The sequence below is a fragment of the Paroedura picta genome, chromosome 3, assembly GCF_049243985.1.
Source record: "Paroedura picta isolate Pp20150507F chromosome 3, Ppicta_v3.0, whole genome shotgun sequence".
NCBI classification, from domain to species: Eukaryota; Metazoa; Chordata; class Lepidosauria; order Squamata; family Gekkonidae; genus Paroedura; species Paroedura picta.
In genome coordinates this window covers 136,494,987-136,513,441 of record NC_135371.1, presented here as the reverse complement: position 1 = coordinate 136,513,441, position 18,455 = coordinate 136,494,987, and the positions used below count along the sequence as shown (strand labels likewise).

Genomic DNA, 18,455 nt, shown 5'->3' with positions numbered 1-18,455 from the left:
ATAGATAATTTTCCTGGAATTTTCCAGCATGCAGATCGCTGAAGCCAGATCCAAGCAAAGAGTGCACGGCTATTCACCTTGCAGCCAAGCATAATATACTTGCTAAACTTTTCTTGAATCTGTGTTGATTTGAAGCTTACCTTGTCTGTATGCTAATGCCAATGTAGGTGAGGTGTTTGCATGCTGCAAGCAGTAGCAGTGTGAAGAGGGATATGTTTTTCTGCCTTACTTGTATTATGCTACAGAAATGGGTCGTGATCACCTGTGGTGTGCTCTGTCATTGCATCTCTTGCAATTGCCCTTGTCCACTGTTCCTAATTCAGAAGCAGTATGCAGTGTAGTGTTGTGTTACTAGATAGAAGACTTTCCCTTTAATTTCAGGAGACACTTGTATCAGCCGTTCCCCCAAATCCATTATTCTTGCAACCCTGATGAGTTCCTTCTGTATCATGTATCTTGCCCTGATTACCTCTGTGCTCTCAGTGGTGCTTTTGCTTTTGTTTTGTCTTTTTAATTCAGACATGTGTTTTCAAGGGTGATGTTGGGCTATTTCCCAATATAAATCCCCATTGTGTTCACCCCTATCCCTGCTTTGTGTGCTTCTCGTGCCTTGGTGCTCTGGCTCTCTTATTCATTTTACCCTCCTTATAAACAGGTGTGCTTGTCCATGTGAAACTGTGGTGTTTTTTTTTTCTTTTTCTGTGTGTGCTGCCCCTATTTAAAAAGAAATCACTATCAAAGCAATATAACACTGAAACACCTGAGAAACTTATTTTCAGTGAGGTGCAATTTCAAAAAGTTACATTAGCCACGGATGTTAAGAAGAGTCGCTGGTTTTTGAAACAGTGTGAAAAGGAATTGTAAGATATATTGAATACAGACCAGTCACTGCATCCACACATCACTTGGGCATTGCACTATTAGCGATAGTTCACAAGTGGATTTTTCAGCATGGACAGGACAGACCACTTGTAAATGACTGTTGTGGCACAATCACAGTGTAATTCACTGTCTTGTTTGGTGACCATCAGAATGGCACAAGACAGGTAGACCTTGTGCCTACATTGGTGGTTCTGGAGTCCCCTCGCCTTCTGATTGGCACTTGCAAACAAGGAACACTAATGCCAATATTAGAGTCAGGATGAACAAAAGAGGCTTATAGGCTTCCCATGTCTTCTTTGCTTGGAGATCTTTCCTCACATACCTGAAGGTTGGCATTCATCCTGTTAGCTCTCCACCTTTTCAGGTTTAGAGAAACTTCCTTACTTAGAATTTTAGGTATCAGTAGGGAGGGGCTGTGGCTCAGTGAAAGAGCCTCTGCTTTGTAGGCTGGATGTCCCAGGTTCAATCCCTGGCACTTCCAGAAAACCTCTACCTGAGACCCTGGAGAGTTGCTGCCAGGCAGAGAAGACAATATTGACCCTGATGATCTGGTTCGGTCTAAGGCAGTTTCATGTGTGTCCAACCCTCAGTACTTCAGCACCTTTTAAAAAGTCTGTTGCTACTGTCTCCATCAGTAGTTATGCCGAGCAATATAGCAGCCAAGTGTGGACATTTGTGGGTGTTAACACCCAGTGGCAATTGCTGGAGGCATCATCATAGACCAGGATGTTGGTGACTTGCATGTTTTCCCTTTTGTGATGACTTCTCTCTCCTGAGCCCCCATTGTTGACATCTGGAGGTCTTTAAAAAAGCAAGAAGAGGGTTCCCCACCTCTGTCAGAAGATAAAGCCATAGAACCCCCATTATCAGCTGTCTGTTTCTTAAAATAATACAGAAAGGGGAAGGGGAAGAAAGCATCAGTCTTATAATAAGAAAAAGGAGGAAAATGCAGTCACTAGCAGTTACCCTATCACTGCTGTTGGGATATATCCTGCCAATTTAAACTTTTAGCTGGATAGTGGATGCACTCTCTCTGTGACATACCTGAAGCCAGGAAAGGCTGTGTCCTAATGTACAAAGCTGTAATCCTCCCACATTTAACCCACAGTTTGTGGAATCTATTTGGCTGAATATAAGTGCAGCTGATGAGACTTAAATCTAGATGGGCCATGACCCAGCCTTACCAAGAGCACAGAAAGTTCCTTGTCTACCAACCCCACTCTGTTTCCAGGCACATCTTGCACTAGGGGAGGCATTTATCTTCCATCCGACCTCTGTGTATTAGCAAGGGGAGGCAGAGCTGCTCTGTGGTTGTTTTTCTCCCTTAATCATCCCTCCTTTTCTCTCCAAGAGACAGGTCTGAACACAGTGGATTCAAGTTCCAAGTCTGGGACAGCTGTGAGTATGTCTTACTTCTAAATAACTGTTAATTGCAAAAGAAATCCATATGGTAATTGGCAAATTTGCTAGCACATTGCTGGTTTTGTTGGCCATTCCATAGACTTTTTCTGCAAAAGGGGAGCACCCTTTTTTACTGCATGACCCAACATGCTTTGTGCCAACATGTTTCATGAATGCAGGGGTTGAAGAGGTTCTTTCAAAAACTCGTGTGATTTCATGGCCTTTTCTTTTTGTGTAGAAATGGGTTTCAGAGAAATCAAGCTCCCCCCCCCCTTATATATACCATTACTACTAGAGAATGGAAATATAACAGAAAAATAGTGCTTTGATATGCCTCTATGTGTAGATGGTGTGGAGAGAAACTTGTAGGTTTTTTCCAGCTGTTTGTTCGGAAGTGTACCTCTGCTGGGTGTTAAGGATACTTTCAAATACCAGGATTGTGTTTTGTTTTGTTTCGGGAAGGAATATTGGAATTCATTGTTGCTCACAATGTGTATATTTTTATTTCTTTAATCTTAATAGCATTACTAGTTAGATAGCAGGTTCTGGATTAATTTTGAGTACCGATAAGACCCTGTAAAATCTGTCGGATTGAATGGAACAAAAAATAAGTGTTCACACCATGGGCCATGATGGACCTGTCATATCATTCCCTGCTGTTTTAAAAATGGTTGTCTGTCTCCATCCTGACAGTCTACTGGAGGCAAAGGGCTGGCATGTGCTTTTCTGGGCTCTCTTGCAGCAAGCATACAAGCGTTCCTTCCTTTCATCAGGAAGCAGAGCCACTGGGATGCTGTAGCACAGGGGTAGTCAAACTGCGGCCCTCCAGATGTCCAGCGAATGCTGGCAGGGGCTCCTGGGAATTGTAGTCCATGGACATCTGGAGGGCCGCAGTTTGACTACCCCTGTGTTTGTACGGTGTAGGTAATACAGACATAGACCCGCACTGAGAATAGTATGCCAGCCCTCCTATGTAAGAATTTTAGACCTAGCCTGATAAAATCCTGATACTGACGTAGGCTGTGATCACATCCCTACCCTTGTAGAAATTAAATGCTATTACTGAAGATTACCCCTCCCCCACAGCTTTTTTGTTTGTGTACAAAGGAACAAACTACTTCTGCAGCTTTATACTTCGCTAAACGTTAAAGATTTGTGAAATGGAATGTCAGAGACTCGTTTTTAAAAGCCCACGATTTTTAGAACAATATCTGTGATTTGTTCAATATAACAAAATATATAAACCTGTGAAGATAAATATAAACTAGCTGCTGTGGCATGGCTGCTCTTGAAAAATGCAGCCCTTACCACGTCTAAACAATAAAACTGGGCATCATGATGTCACCATGCATGAATTTTTTCTCAGCATTGCATGACTGGGGGGGGGGGGGGAAGCAGGGAAACTTGCAGTGTGTTGATGTTGTGTCCTGCATGTTCTAGTCCTAGATGGCACAGTGGGAGGAGATGCTGGCCTTTTGTTTTAGTGCTGCAATGGCTGCTTCTTGTGACTATCGATGCCCCATTCCAATAGTACTTTGTATATACACTCCCCTTGGCCATTTAAGTCTGCCCAAGGTGATGGTGACCCTTTGGCTACTATGGAGGGAGAGGTTGTAAGGGAGACTATGCTCTGTATACAGAGTGTAAAAGGACATGTGTGTGCCTGTTGAAATGGTACCTGCTGGGATCTAGCCCAATGTTCTCTTTCAGGCCAGTGGAGAAACTTTTTACCTAGGGTCATATCATCTGAGCCAAATTTGTTCACCTGCATGACCTTAAGCCATGTTCCTGACTTGATAGGGGTGCTGCTGAATTTAATGTATTGTATACATATTAAGAGCCTCTTGTGGCGCAGAGTGGTAAGGCAGCCGTCTGAAAGCTTTGCCCATGAGGCTGGGAGTTCAATCCCAGCAGCCGGCTCAAGGTTGACACAGCCTTCCATCCTTCCGAGGTCGGTAAAATGAGTACCCAGCTTGCTGGGGGGTAAACGGTAATGACTGGGGAAGGCACTGGCAAACCACCCCGTATTGAGTCTGCCATGAAAACGCTAGAGGGCGTCACCCCAAGGGTCAGACATGACTCGGTGCTTGCACAGGGGAAACCTTTACCTTTACCTTATACATATTAGGTAAAAGAGCCTCTTGTGGTGCAGAGTGGTATGGCAGCAGACATGCAGTCTGAAGCTCTGCCCATGAGGCTGGGAGTTCGATCCCAGCAGCTGGCTCAAGGCTGACTCAGCCTTCCATCCTTCCGAGGTCAGTAAAATGAGTACCCAGCTTGCTGTGGGTAAAACGGTAATGACTGGAGAAGGCAGTGGCAAACCACCCCACATTGAGTCTGCCATGAAAACGCTAGAGGGTGTCACCCCAAGGGTCAGACATGACCTGGTGCTTGCACAGGGGATAACTTTACCTTACAAGAGCCTCTTGTGGCGCAGAGTGGTAAGGCAGCAGACATGCAGTCTGAAAGCTCTGCCCATGAAGCTGGGAGTTCGATCCCAGCAGCCGGCTCAAGGTTGACTCAGCCTCCCATCCTTCCGAGGTCGGTAAAATGAGTACCCAGCTTGCTGGGGGGTAAATGGTAATGACTGGGGAAGGCACTGGCAAACCACCCCATATTAAGTCTGCCATGAAAACCCTAGAGGGCGTCACCCCAAGGGTCAGACATGACCTGGTGCTTACACAGGGGATACCTTTACCTTTACCTTTATACATAGTAGGTAACTAGTGAGCCTTTGTCTTCTCCTGACCTAAGAGGCTGAAGATCAGCAAACAACTTTGTGGCAGAGAGAGTTATTAGCCATTGACAACTCATCTAGAGTAAGTAGGAGAGTTAGCATAGAAACTGGGAAGAGTTTAAGCTATTTCTCTCTAAAATGTATGACTTAATTACTGCATAAATGTGGTAGCTTTGGGTTTCCAGGAGGCCAGGCTGTGTGATCACAATGATTGACGTGACCATCGTGATTGACCCTTGCCAATAAATATTGTGATAGCCGTGCAGAAGAGAAGATTAGACAGACCTACAGAGAGAACATCCATTTAATAGCTTTTAGCAAAGGGTAATCAGGATAATGAAGCATAGTCATAACATCTAGAACTGCAGGAAGTTTTGTATGGAGCTGTTCGTTTGGTTGGTTGATTACTCTGGTCTGGCTGTTTGCAACTTAGGCTGCAGTGCTATCCATACTTGCAGATAAGATCCATTAAAATCAGTGGGGCTTGCTGAATCAACACGCATGAACTACGTGCTTAATTTCACACCACTACAATTATTCTTGAGGTAATCCATCACAAATTTACATGGATTCAGTAAACTAAACAAGCATGACGCAAAACAACTGGATGATGGGCACACATGGGCAACTTGTTACAGATTTTGAGATAATGAATTGGCCAATGTCAGACAAGACTCTGGGGCACAATTAATTGATTGTCTCTTCTAGCATTTAACACTATGAACTGCGCCAGCTGTCTTGTGAAATCCTGTACACTGTAGTCACTGCCTTGGAAAGTGTACAGATGGAAAGCAGAATGACTTAGGGACGTAACTGCATCATGGTATCTTTGCACTAATGTAGCAGGCTCACTGAAGTTCTTGACCCATGCAGAGAAGATCCCTGCTTCCTTGCAAAAAACCATATCTGAGCTCCAGTGGCTGGTTTTGCTAGGCTAAGAGTTGCTGGCATGGGAAGAGTTAACCTAGAGCAATTTGTTGTTCTGTTTACCCTGTGGCATAAACATTTTGAGATGCATGCTGGCCTTTATTTGCATATTGATATGTATCCTGAAGGGACTCAGTTTGTAAAGTTTTTGTGCTTTTCTAGAAATCCATCTTCCCGTGCAAGGGAGGAAATTATTCATAATTAAAAAGCAATAATAACACAAACTGAAGGAACCCAGCTGTATCGTACCCCCCCTCTGTGTGTGTGTGTGTGTGTGTGTGTGTGTGTGTGTGTGTGTGGAGAGTGTGAAGGAACACGGGAGAATCTATTTTTAATAGTTTCCACAGCAACAGAAGATTTTGCTTACAGTAAATTTCATCCTGTGCAAGGAGGCTATTCTGATGCTACGTTTGTGAGGCACTCCAAAATGGGTGGAAAATGGTGTCATGCTAGGCAACCTCTCCTTGTCCTGTGGCATCCTTGAGAGCCCAGTGGTTGTTGTCCCAAAGACAGGGCCCACTGAATGCTGAAGTCATTCCCTTAGCTTGTGAAACTAAGCTGCTAGAAGAACCGCCTGAAGTAAGGCAGCAGCTGCTGCGACATCTGCCTCCAATGTGCATGTGCAAGCCCAGCTCTGCCTTGACCTTTTGGTATCCTCCTGTTTGTGTGCTAAGATAGAGCTCTGCAAAATGTGCCATGAATGGACTATGCAGCTAAAATACCAGTAGTCCAAGGATTGGCTTTGCATTTTCCTAGCCTCAGCTGGCAGCATGCGAACTTCTTGGCCTTCCTGCCAACTTCCCTATGCATCCCCTCAGTCCTTTTGTGCCCTGCTTCAATTAGCACATCTGCAAAGTACATCAGGTGCCAATCTCTTTTTCACTTGCATGAGTCACAGCTACAGCAGTAGGTGGCTATACTTTTGGGAGGAAGTTGAATTAGGGGGTCTAATTCCAGAAGAGCCCTTCACAGTTGGCTTGCCAAGGACTGGTGTTTCATGCTGGACTGACTGATGAAAATGTGTCTGACCAGTTGACATAGCAGTTGCGTGTCATTATAGCATATCCTAATGTATTCATTGCTTCTGCTGCCCTCATTCCATATGCCGATTGTAGCAATGAAGCAGAGACAAGAGAGTAGACACGAGAGAAATTTCCAAGCTGGCAATGGCAAAAACTTTATTCAAACAATAGAATGAGTTCCTAGGTATAAAACCTCCTTTTTTTATTTTACTTCGTTGGTGAACTTATTACTTAATAGGTTTTTTTCAGGGATACTAACAAAGTCTTCAACAAACTACCCTTCTTTCTCTCCCATGAAAGCCCCCATTGCCTTTCACCTTTTCCTGCTTACCCCTCTCCTTCCCATCCACCATCTTCTCTATTTTTATCTGTGCCCATATCTTTAGCTTTCCCTCCTTCCCTCTCACTGACAGCCTTTTCTTGGAAAACTATGGTCTAGATAAGGAGTTAAAGCTACCAGGCAAGGACCAGTTATGTGCTGGGAAACCGTCAATAACTTGTGGGAAGCACTTCTCTTTCCCCTGTATCCGCCTCCCCATACTTTCCTTTCTCCTTGGTACCACCATATCCCCACTTTTCCCTTCTTCCTTCTCTCCTTCCCACCCAGCAACCAGCTTACATGTTATTTTCTCCATCTTCAACTATACTTGCCATTTACTTACTTCATACCCTGCCTTCACAATGGGGACCCAAATAGTTCACATTATTCTCCTGTACTCCATTATATCCTCACAATAAGTACCTGTTGGTGTAGGATAGTCTGAGAGGATATGACTGGCCCAAGGTTACCTAGAAAACTTCCATGACAGATTAGAGATTAAACCTGGGTCTCCCAGATCTTAGTCTGAAACTCTAACCATTATATCACTATTTTTGTGGGGTGGCTCTTCCTGAGCAGCCAGTGCTGGGTAAGTCTTGCAAGTCATGTTGTAGGGAGTTGCCCAGTGGATGCTGGTCAGCCTGGCCTTGATAAGTCCTCCCTCAAAGGTTGGGACAGCCCTGGAAAGATTCCTGCCCCTCCTTCTGCTGTTTACTGTTAGAAACTCAGACTTGAAGGTAAACAATATTGATCTACCTATTTATTTTTATTTATTTATTATATTTATATACTGCCCTCCCTGGGTGCTCAGGGTATAATAACATAACAACAATACTTGCCTAGCAATCCCTATAATAGCCACTGTAAAGGTAAAGGTAAAGGTATCCCCTGTGCAAGCACCGAGTCATGTCTGACCCTTGGGGTGACTCCCTCCAGCGTTTTCATGGCAGACTCAATACGGGGTGGTTTGCCAGTGCCTTCCCCAGTCATTACCGTTTACCCCCCAGCAAGCTGGGTACTCATTTTACCGACCTCGGAAGGATGGAAGGCTGAGTCAACCTTGAGCCGGCTGCTGGGATTGAACCCCCAGCCTCATGGGCAAAGCTTTCAGACGGCTGCCTTACCACTCTGCGCCACAAGAGGCTCATTAGCCACTGTAAAAGGCATCAATTATCTTAAAGCTACACGTACTGCTCCTATTATTTGAGGGGTTTACACACACACACGCATATTGGTTTTTAAATTTCAGATTTAAATTTATATTTAATTTTCAGATTTTTCTTGAGTTTCTACAAAGTTTTGTTTTGTATGACTCCAATCTCCAGATTTAAGTTTCCATAGATTTGACAATGTTAAGAATTGGATATATTGATGGGTGAAGTTCAGCCCTCAGAAGGGCTCTGCCCTACATCCTGTGACTCTGAAAATTGTTGGGATATGTCATGTTTCTGTTTGGAAATAAACATCAGAGGTCAGCTATCAGAACAATCTGCCGCAGGGTTGTGAATGGGCAGCTATGGCCAGTGGACGTGGAATAAAACTCGCTCAGTGAAATTTGACCTCATATCTGAGGAGGAGGCGTTTCTTTCTCCCAAGTGTATGAAATTCCAGAATATGAATTTGGGGCACGAGTTCAGCACAATTTATTATTGGTCTCTTTTGCATTTTGCTATTACTTAAAAAGGTTAGATCACTAAGATCTAATATTAGAGAGCATATGTTGCTGTGTTTTAGATGATGCTTAGGCAGAAGAAGAATTTCCTTTGCCTCAGATGGAAGGACTTGGCTGCCCTCCTTCCAGCTGACCTTATGAATCAATGGCAAAGAACTTTCCTCATCTGCTCTGGATAGCTTTGGGAAGCAGGTAACTGTAGCAATCACTTTACATATGTTGATGTTGAAAGGAATTGAGGTGGGGGTTGGAAGAAAGGGGGTAGCTAATTAGCTGCCCATCTGGTGAACCGAAAATTGCAAGCTCTTATAATGTGGAAACCGGCTGGCTTTAATGATGAGGGAAACAGGAATGCAAGATCTGCTGGTTGGACAGGGTAAGGGTAAAAAGTACATGGGAGATCAGCAGGAAAGGCAAGTATGGGATTGGACTTAGTTTGTTACTGGAGGGATAGAGCAGCACCCCAGTTATTTGTTGTTGTTAGGTGCAAAGTCGTGTCCGACCCATCGCGACCCCATGGACAATGATCCTCCAGGCCTTCCTGTCCTCTACCATTCCCCGGAGTCCATTTAAGTTTGCACCTACTGATTCAGTGACTCCATCCAGCCACCTCATTCTCTGTCGTCCCCTTCTTCTTTTGCCCTCAATCGCTCCCAGCATTAGGCTCTTCTCCAGGGAGTCCTTCCTTCTCATGAGGTGGCCAAAGTATTTGAATTTCATCTTCAGGATTTGGCCTTCTAAAGAGCAGTTATAGAGTTGCTGTAGATAAATTTTTATAGAAATATCTACCATTGGTAGGATTAGTAGTGCGACTATGACCAGTATAATCAGAAATCATAGACGAATGGAATCATAGATTAATAGATTTGCTAGGGACCTCCAGGATCACCTAGTCCAACCCCCTGCAGAATGCAGGAAATTCACAACTACCTTCCCAGTGGCTCCAATTCCATCCTCGTATAATCCCCACCCCCCGGAAAAACCAGAGTCCCTGGCCAATCTGGCCTGGAAGAAATTTGCTTTCTGACCCCAAAGTGGCAGTTGGCATTTCCCTGGGCATGCAAGAAAGGACCACAAGAGCCAAGCACTGACACAGTCCTCTCTGCCCACTCACAGTCTGTCAGGTGGCTACCTAGCCTCTGCTTTAAAACTTCCAAAGAAGAATCTACCATCTCCTGAGGAAGCCTGTTCCACTAAGGAACTGCTCTAATGGTCAGGAACTTCTTCCAGATGTTTAGCCAAAAAAAATTCAACCTATTGGTTCTTGTCCAACCCTCTGGGCAACAGAAAACAATTCCACTCCATCCTCTACATGACAGGCCTTCAAATACCATATCACCTCTTAGTCATCTTCTCTCCAGGCTAAACAGACCAAGCTCCTTCAACCTTTCCTCATATGTCTTGGTCTCCAAACCCCTCACCACTTTCATTGCCTTCCTCTGGATGTACTCCAGTTTGTCTACATCCTTCTTCAATTGTGGTACCCAAAACTGAATCCAATACTCTAAGTGAGGTCTAACGAGAGCAGAGTAAAGCAGTACCATCACCTCACACGATCTGGACACTATATTACTTTTGATACAGCCCAAAATCCCATTTGCCTTTTTAGCCACCGAGTCACACCGCTGACTCATGTTCAGTGTATGGTCTACTAAGACCCCAAGATCCTTTTTGCACATACTACTGCCAAGACAGGCCTCCCCCATCCTATAATGATGCATTTGATTTTTCCTACCTAAATGCAGATCTCTTGTGGGTTCATACTTTTTCACTCCTGCCTGCATTCAGGTCTTCATCACTGAGTCTGGTGATAGTGCCTCTAACCACTAATGTTTGCTTTTGTGTTACCACAGTGTCAGACATGCATAGATGGGAACACAGATTCCCTTACTCCATGGCCTTGCCTTATTCTTTCCTCACAGATGATGTGGACTAAGAATCCTCTCTAAGGCTGACATGGGGTAACTGGGGACAGTCTGTGATAGACAGCTGGAGTTGTCTGGCTGCTCTTGGATTATAGCTACAGATATTTCTGCCTGGATCTTAGAAGCAATAGATGGGAAATCAGAAAGCTTTCAAAACCAGGATAAAAGGGGAGGGGAGTGGTGGAAGGTGAGAGGAGGCAAGAAAAGGAGAGTCTCTTTCCCAGAAATGTCTTGATGTTGTAATGCCTGGTTGGGTGAAGACAGGGGCCTCATGCATCTGATTCAGTAGACTTGACAATGATATGACCCACTGGTCACTGAGATGACATCCAGGACTAGCGGTGTTTGAAGCAGCATCTAGAAGATAAGGTAATGTACAACAATCACATTGTGCACTCTCTCATTTGGACTTCAGCATCCGTGTGGATCCCATAACTTCCTGGTCCGCCATACAGACTAGCAAAGGTCAGCCCTGGGGCCATAGTCCCTGTAGGGCTTGTAGCAGCTTTCAGGTAAGCCTGATCAGCCCAGTACGCTCCTCTCATCAGCATTCTCTATATGAAAGAACCAGATTCAACTGCCATGGGCATGTGTTAAAGGATATGCTTCTTAGCCCACTCGGTCCCTGCAGGTTGCATGATGTGTGTACACAACAGATTCTCCTATGTGGTGGGTCAGAGAAATCAGGGCTAAGGGGCACTGTATGGGTAATTTCTTCGGTGCAAGAGTGTCTCCTATACTTCAGTTCAGTGTAAAGGTGGGATGTCCCCTGCAAGCATACCTTAAGTCGGTTGCAGAGAAAAAAGTGTTCAGGGGTGTGCATGCGTGTGTGTGTGCTTGCTAGAATCAAAACCAATGATATACTTTTGGCAAATAGTTGTCAGAGTTTAGGTTTAATTGCTACAGAGTTTGGTTTCTTTTTATGTTTGCTATTAATATTAAAATCTATAATTACAAGAAATTGGGCTAAATTCTGCACTTCCTTCAAGTTAGCATATAATTGAGAAAATTCTGACAATTATCAAGGTTTGCTGCATACTTGACCTGCCACTTCTCCATGTGTTCAGAGATCCTCATCATCTGGTTTTTGCTGTCCTGTTACATTTAATCCTTTTGTATCACAGTCTGTAGGTTTTTATGGACTTGTGGTCCCTAATATCTTTGCCAAGGAAGTTTGTCGTTATCCTCCCATTAGCTTTAATTCCATTTCTGACCATACTAACACTAATGATAAGGCCATGAATGAAATCACATGGTCAGAAATTGAGAAAACAATGAACACACATGAAAGATAGACAATTTAAAAGGAAATCCTAAACAGAGTTATATCCTTTTATTTTCACTGGCCTTTTACAAGGTTATCAGTAGATCCCCCCTCCCCAATCCCACCTCCAGAACTCCGTTTCGTAGGAGACCAAGCTGACAAGGAATTCCTTCTGTTGGTATTTCCCCTACCTGATCCTGCTCACTTTTCTCATCCCATAACAAGAAGTTTCTGCTGGAAATCACTGCTTCTCATTGGCACTCCACAACTGAATCCCGAGCTGGTTTTCTTTGTTTTCTTTAACAGTTGAGCTTTTCAAAAGGCAGTGAATAAATTTGCACCTGCTATTGGAGAAAAAGTATCTGTTCAGTAAAGAAATTGAGAGCCCCATATAAGCTTATATTCATAGTTGCATTTTTCACTTCAAAAAGGACATGGACAAAATTGAGAGGATTCAGAGGAGAGTGACACAGATGATCCGGGGCCTGGGGACCAAGCCCTATAAGGAAAGGCTGAGAGACCTGGGAATATTCAGCCTGGAGAAGAGGAGATATGATTGATGTCTTTAAGTATTTGAAAGGTTGTCACTTAGAGGAGGGCAGGGGAAAGTTCCTGTTGGCAGCAGAGGACAGAACTCACACTAAGGGATTTAAACTATGTGGAGAGCTAGATATCAGGTAAATATCAGGTAGATATGAGCTAGATATCAGGTAAAGATTTTCACAGAGTTGTTCAGCAGTGGAATTGACTGCCTAAGGAGATGGTGAGCTCTCCCTCATTGTCAGTCTTTAAGCAGCAGCTGGACAGATACATTCCTGGATGCTTTAGGCTGATCCTGCATTGAGCAGGAGGTTGGACTAGATGGCCTTTATGGACCCTTCCAACTCTATTATTCTACTCCTGTTGTGTTCTTTATGTATTTGGGTACCTGCTTCTGGCAATGACAGTGCAAAAGAACCTGGTGGATAGGGGTGCAAAATCCATCCATTCTTCTTTCAGACCTCATTGTACATTTTGTTTGTCAGGTGACCCAATTGTAGCCTAAACTCGGGCTAAGCAGTCAAGTAGCGTCATTCTATCCTATTCTGCTGAGGAGGCTGCCACCTTCTCCAGTGCTGTGCATTTGAAGATGCAGGAAAGAGCAAGTTCATATTGCTACATATGCATCCCTTCTCTACATATCGCTACATATGCATCCCTACATATGCATATGCTACATATGCATCCCTTCTCAGGAGCCTCCTAATGGCATTCACATAGTCTGCTGTGCATTCTGCTGTTTTTCATCTGGATCCGACAGCCAGCATGTTGTGTTGCTTAGACTGTGATCTGTGAGACCAGGGGTCAGATACTCACCCTGCCATGGAATATTTCCAGATGACCTTGGGTCAGTCACATTCTCTCAATCCAACCTGTTAGGGAGTGGCATGGACAACACTAGACCCCCTCCCCTTCCTTGGCACCCCATGTTGTCAGGTCTGGCATCCACCTGGCTCAAGGAGGCTATGGGTGTACTCTGTAAAAATCCACATACCAGCCAATAGCAGCTGGTCTTTTACGAGTCAGCCAGTCACTCACTGTCAGCCCTTTGACAGCCGGCGGTCTGACAATCAGCTTGTGGGAGGCTATGCTAAATGGGGAAGGAAGGAGAGTGGCAGGAGAGGGTTTCTTAGAAGGTGCTGTTGATCCCTCACAGACTTGACAATACCCTCCGTTGTGTACGCAGCCCTGCCGAAGACCAAGCTTCAGGTCCGAGTCAGGTTTGAAAATCAGAGCCACAGAGTGGCACATGGCTGGCTGGCTGCCTTCCACATGGGAGCCAGTAGGTTTGTATGGGGTAGCTGCAGCCTGACTGGTCAGCTCATGGCAGGATCCTCAGTGGATCCAATCAATTAAAACTGCTGTGTAACCAATCACCCACAGCCACGGGTAGATCTGTTATTCAATGTGTGTGTATATTGTTGGTTTGTTGGGGGGTGGGTTCAGTGAAGTCTTGATACTACCTGGTATCATGTGCTGCCCATCAATAAAAAGCTGCAGTGATTCCAGTGTTGGTGTGTCCTTGATCCACAGATCTAACACCCCCATAGGCTTTTGAGGAGAGGAGAGGCCACTAGCTACTGTGCCTGGTTATGGCCCATAAATCTTGAGGGAGCAGGTTGGTAAGGACAAGATCTACTCAGGCTCCTAGCTCAGAAGGGACTAAGCAAGAAGATGAAATAGGATGGATTTCACCACTATCCCTCACGGCCAAAGGGGATATGCTAATCTGAGGATAAAATAGAGAAGGTGAGAATGTTGTAAGCCACTTTGGGTCCTCATTGTGGAGAAATTGGGGTATAAATGAAGTAATCTTATTTCATAAGATTGTTGTGGGAATTAAGAGGAACAATCCCCACCACAAACACACACACACAACCCTAAACTTGGAGACTCTGCACCAAGGTACTTGAAAACTTGGAACAATTTATAAAGTCTACTTGATGTTAGCGACTGTGGAGAAGCTGACATTGAACAATAGTTTGAACAGAATTTCCTTGTACATTTTGCCAAAGATGTTTTCTTTATGCTAACCTGAATGGATGCAACTTGTTTCTCATGTTGTATTCTGACCACAGCTGTTCTGAAGTCATTTGAAAAGAGGTTATTGAAATGTAAGGATATGGTTTTGTCTTCTATTAATGATTCATTTTCTTGCAGTGTCCCATGTTCCCTCCTGTAAGTATTTTGGATCCCCCTGCTGGGTTTGTTTGCGTGTTCGTAGTGCTGTTTTATCTCCGTCACAGCCTGGGTGCTGAAAAGCAGTTACCCTCCCCACATAGCTACAAAGTTGTACCATAATCTCCTACTGCTCCACAGCACAGACACTCAAAGTAATTTTCCTTGTAACTTTTTGCTGGATCAAGCATACTATTTTATTAGTATTGTGCCAAGAGTCTTGCAGCTGTGGTGGCACAGCATGCATGTTGCTATGACTTTGACTGAAAAAACGACATTTTAGAGTTTTATTTTGTACTTTCAATATTACCTCATTGTTCCAAATAATTTGAAGGCAAAGCGTTTGGGTGAATGAATGCCCACCCTGCATGGGTCGCTGTGGACTGGGATTGCTTGTGAGTTCAGTTAATGGAATTTGGTAAAAATGGATATTCTCCTACTTGAGTGGTACCTCAAATTGATACGGGTTCTTCATCGTGAGAGAGTCTTATACTTATGAACATCTGATCACATTATAAAAGATGGTGCCGTTGACATGTATCCCATATCATAATTCAGGGATGGCCAAAATGTGGCTCTCCAGATGTCCATGGACCACATTACCATGAGCCCCCGCCAGCATGGTCATTGTAGTCCATCTGGAGAATAAGACATGAATAAGACATATCTGCATTTAATATCATGCCAAACAGGGCTAGACCTTATAGTGGGATAGAGAAGGGCTGCGGCTTAGTGGTGTCAAACATGGCTTCACATGGGAAAGGTCCTAGGTTCAGTCCTTGATATATTCACTTAGAGCAGGGGTAATTCGCTGGCAGGGGCTTCTGGGAATTGTAGTCCATGGACATCTGGAGGGCCGCAGTTTGACTACCCCTGACTTGGAGTCTTGGGGACTGAGGTTTGCCTTGAATCTAGAGAGAGTCACTGCCAGTCAGTGTGGATAACACTGAACTAGAAGGATCAGTGGACTGACTTAGTAAGAGGCAGTTTCATATAGGATGCAAAATTATTTGTGCTTCACTGGCACTGGAAAACGTTTTTGGCTTGAAAGTGTCGAAGGCTTAGTTTTTAGTGCAAAGCTTGTCCCATCAAGGGGGTAAAGCTCCCACCAAAAAGTAAGATATCCCTTTTGGAAATATTCACTTTTGTGACTGAGCAGTACGCAATACGACAACTTGACAGTGCTTCGCCAAGGCGGGGAGGGGAGGGATGCTGAGCATTATGCTGCTGGTGGCCTCTTTTGAAGTGGAAACTTAATGTAAATGAGGCAACCTGCAGCAGGATTGACATGCCTTTCTTCTCCCTTGGCAAGAGGTTTACCAAGAGCAGGGAGGCATGCTGCTATATGGGAATCATGGCTGCCAGTTTAAAGGAAACAAACCTTTTTGCCCTTGTTTGCATGAGATCCCAAGGTGGTAATGAATATTGTTAAGATCTCTGCTTTGCCAGGTTCACAAGGGTACTTTCCCGTTGACACCGTCCAAAGGTGTGTACCTTTGGAGACCTACCATGTTCCTTGTCCTTCCTGACTGATTAAATCTGCCAGGGGTCGGGGCTGTCTTAATTGTTAGTAGAGATAATATTTGCTTCCATAAGGGAAGTAATAGTAGCAAAAGATTATTAAGGAAACTATTGTTGAATTCCACAAAGTGTAGATTTTCAAATGTGGTGCTATCAGTATGGGGGCAATCTCCTTTCTGTCAGATTCTGGGCAGAATCTGGAAACCCTAAATCATTGAATGGAACCATCAGAAAAACTAGATTTCTGTCCAGTGGTACCCTATAGACCAACAATACATTTGGGGTATAAGCTTTCAAGATCCAAAGCTCCCTTTGCAAGTAAGAATGGAGATTCCTAGGTCCTTTTATTGCAGTCAGAGGGTGAGAGGGATATTTATTATTCATTGCAGCCCAGGTCAGTTTACATAGAACATAGGAGAACATGAGGATAAGTACAGTATAATTCAGTAATATCATCAATAACAGTAACAAGAGTGGTTTCATAACATTCTATAACTAGTGGTAGCAATGTTAAACATGTTAACTATGACCCCAAAGGTTGCTCAGTTGAGGATTTAGTTCAGAGGGAAGGGTTCTGGGGGGCCCAGTAGATGTTGTGATTTTGTCAACCTTAACTAAATGCTTGGCAGAAGAGCTCCATTTTGCAGGCCCTGCAGGACTGTGCTAACTACACCAGGGCCCTGATCTCTTCAGGGAGCTCATTCCACCAAGTGGGGGCCAGCACAGAGAAACCTTTGGGGCCAGGGATTGCCAGCTGGTTGTAAGTGGCATAGCTTAAAGTTCTTTGGGGGGGGGTATAGACAATGAGGCGATCCCTCAAGTACACTGGGCCCAGACCGCGTAAGGAGTCAGGGTGCAAATGTACAGTGTAAAATGTAATCAGCTATTAGGTCAGCAGTGGGATAAAAATTAAAAAGATTAAAATATTATCCCATGGTTTAAACCAAAAAATATTATGGTTTTTGAGTGCTGTAGTTTCTTAATGTCAGATTTATGCCCATCTATTCTTTTGTGCAGAATCTGACTTGTTCATGTAATGTAGAAAGCAGAAGGGCATTGCTGATGTTGTTGTTATGTGCGAAGTCGTGTCCGACCCATCGCGACCCCATGGACAATGATCCTCCAGGCCTTCCTGTCCTCTACCATTCCCCGGGGTCCATTTAAGTTTGCACCTACTGCTTCAGTGACTCCATCCAGCCACCTCATTCTCTGTCGTCCCCTTCTTCTTTTGCCCTCAATCACTCCCAGCATTAGGCTCTTCTCCAGGGCGTCCTTCCTTCAGCATTGCTGATACTTGATGGCATATATAATGTTGGAAGCTGAACAAGTGAATGAACCTGAGATGGCATCACTAGTGTTGTTAGATATGGAGATTGTGTTGTCAGAGTGAATATGGGGACAGAGTGGCATCTTGGATTGATTGCAGGCTCTGGTCCCAGAGACTATATCCACGTTAAAGTGCATTGTTGTGAGTGAGTTTGTGGGTGAGCTTAAGGATAAGAGGTTGTCTGTGGGCAAGAAAAGGTTTACCCCTCAGAGACTACAAGAGAAGAATATCATTGTCAAGCATAGATTGTTGGTCATTAATGATGCATTGAACCAGTTTGAGTTGAGAGCTGTATGTGTCCCCCTGTAGTATTCTGTTCGGTTCAATCATACCTTTCCTAAGCAGGATATAAACCCCTGCCAGGGCACCCATTGCTTAGGTAATGAGGCATCACCCCTCAAAGGAGCCCCAGGATTATTTGTATCTGCTGCAACACTCTAATGAAGATCCCTCTCTAAAATTCATGACATCTCAATAGCCTTTCTAGATGGGCACTTTTGTGAGTGATAGTAGCCAAGTATTTGTCGCCACTGATGATAACTTTGCTTCTCTTGCAACAAACCAGCAAAAGTTTATTTCGCATAGTGCTGTCTATAGCCTACGTGCCTATTGTATTTCCAGTTTAACCAGCAGATGGCAGCAACAACCTATTCAGTGTGCGCTATTAAACGGGCAGGAAAAGCTTTGGTGGTGGGTGGGCTGTATTAGATTGGCCACTAGCTGGCCATGCATCAGCCAAA

General features: G+C 44.2%; 1 protein-coding gene across 13 annotated transcripts in view; it reads left to right on the top strand.

Moving 5' to 3' along the window:
• Positions 1-18,455, top strand: part of RBFOX3 (RNA binding fox-1 homolog 3) — a 458,629-nt gene that overhangs the window by 211,796 nt on the left and 228,378 nt on the right. For 5 of the 13 annotated variants that reach the window (XM_077328145.1, XM_077328144.1, XM_077328154.1 and 2 more), the window contains one exon: positions 2,234-2,280. The exons of 3 other annotated variants lie outside the window; for them this stretch is intronic. The gene's annotated coding sequence lies outside the window, so the exon portion shown is untranslated. The remainder of the gene's footprint in view (positions 1-2,233; positions 2,281-18,455) is intronic. 5 more of the 13 variants (XM_077328150.1, XM_077328146.1, XM_077328148.1 and 2 more) reach the window with 2 other exon arrangements.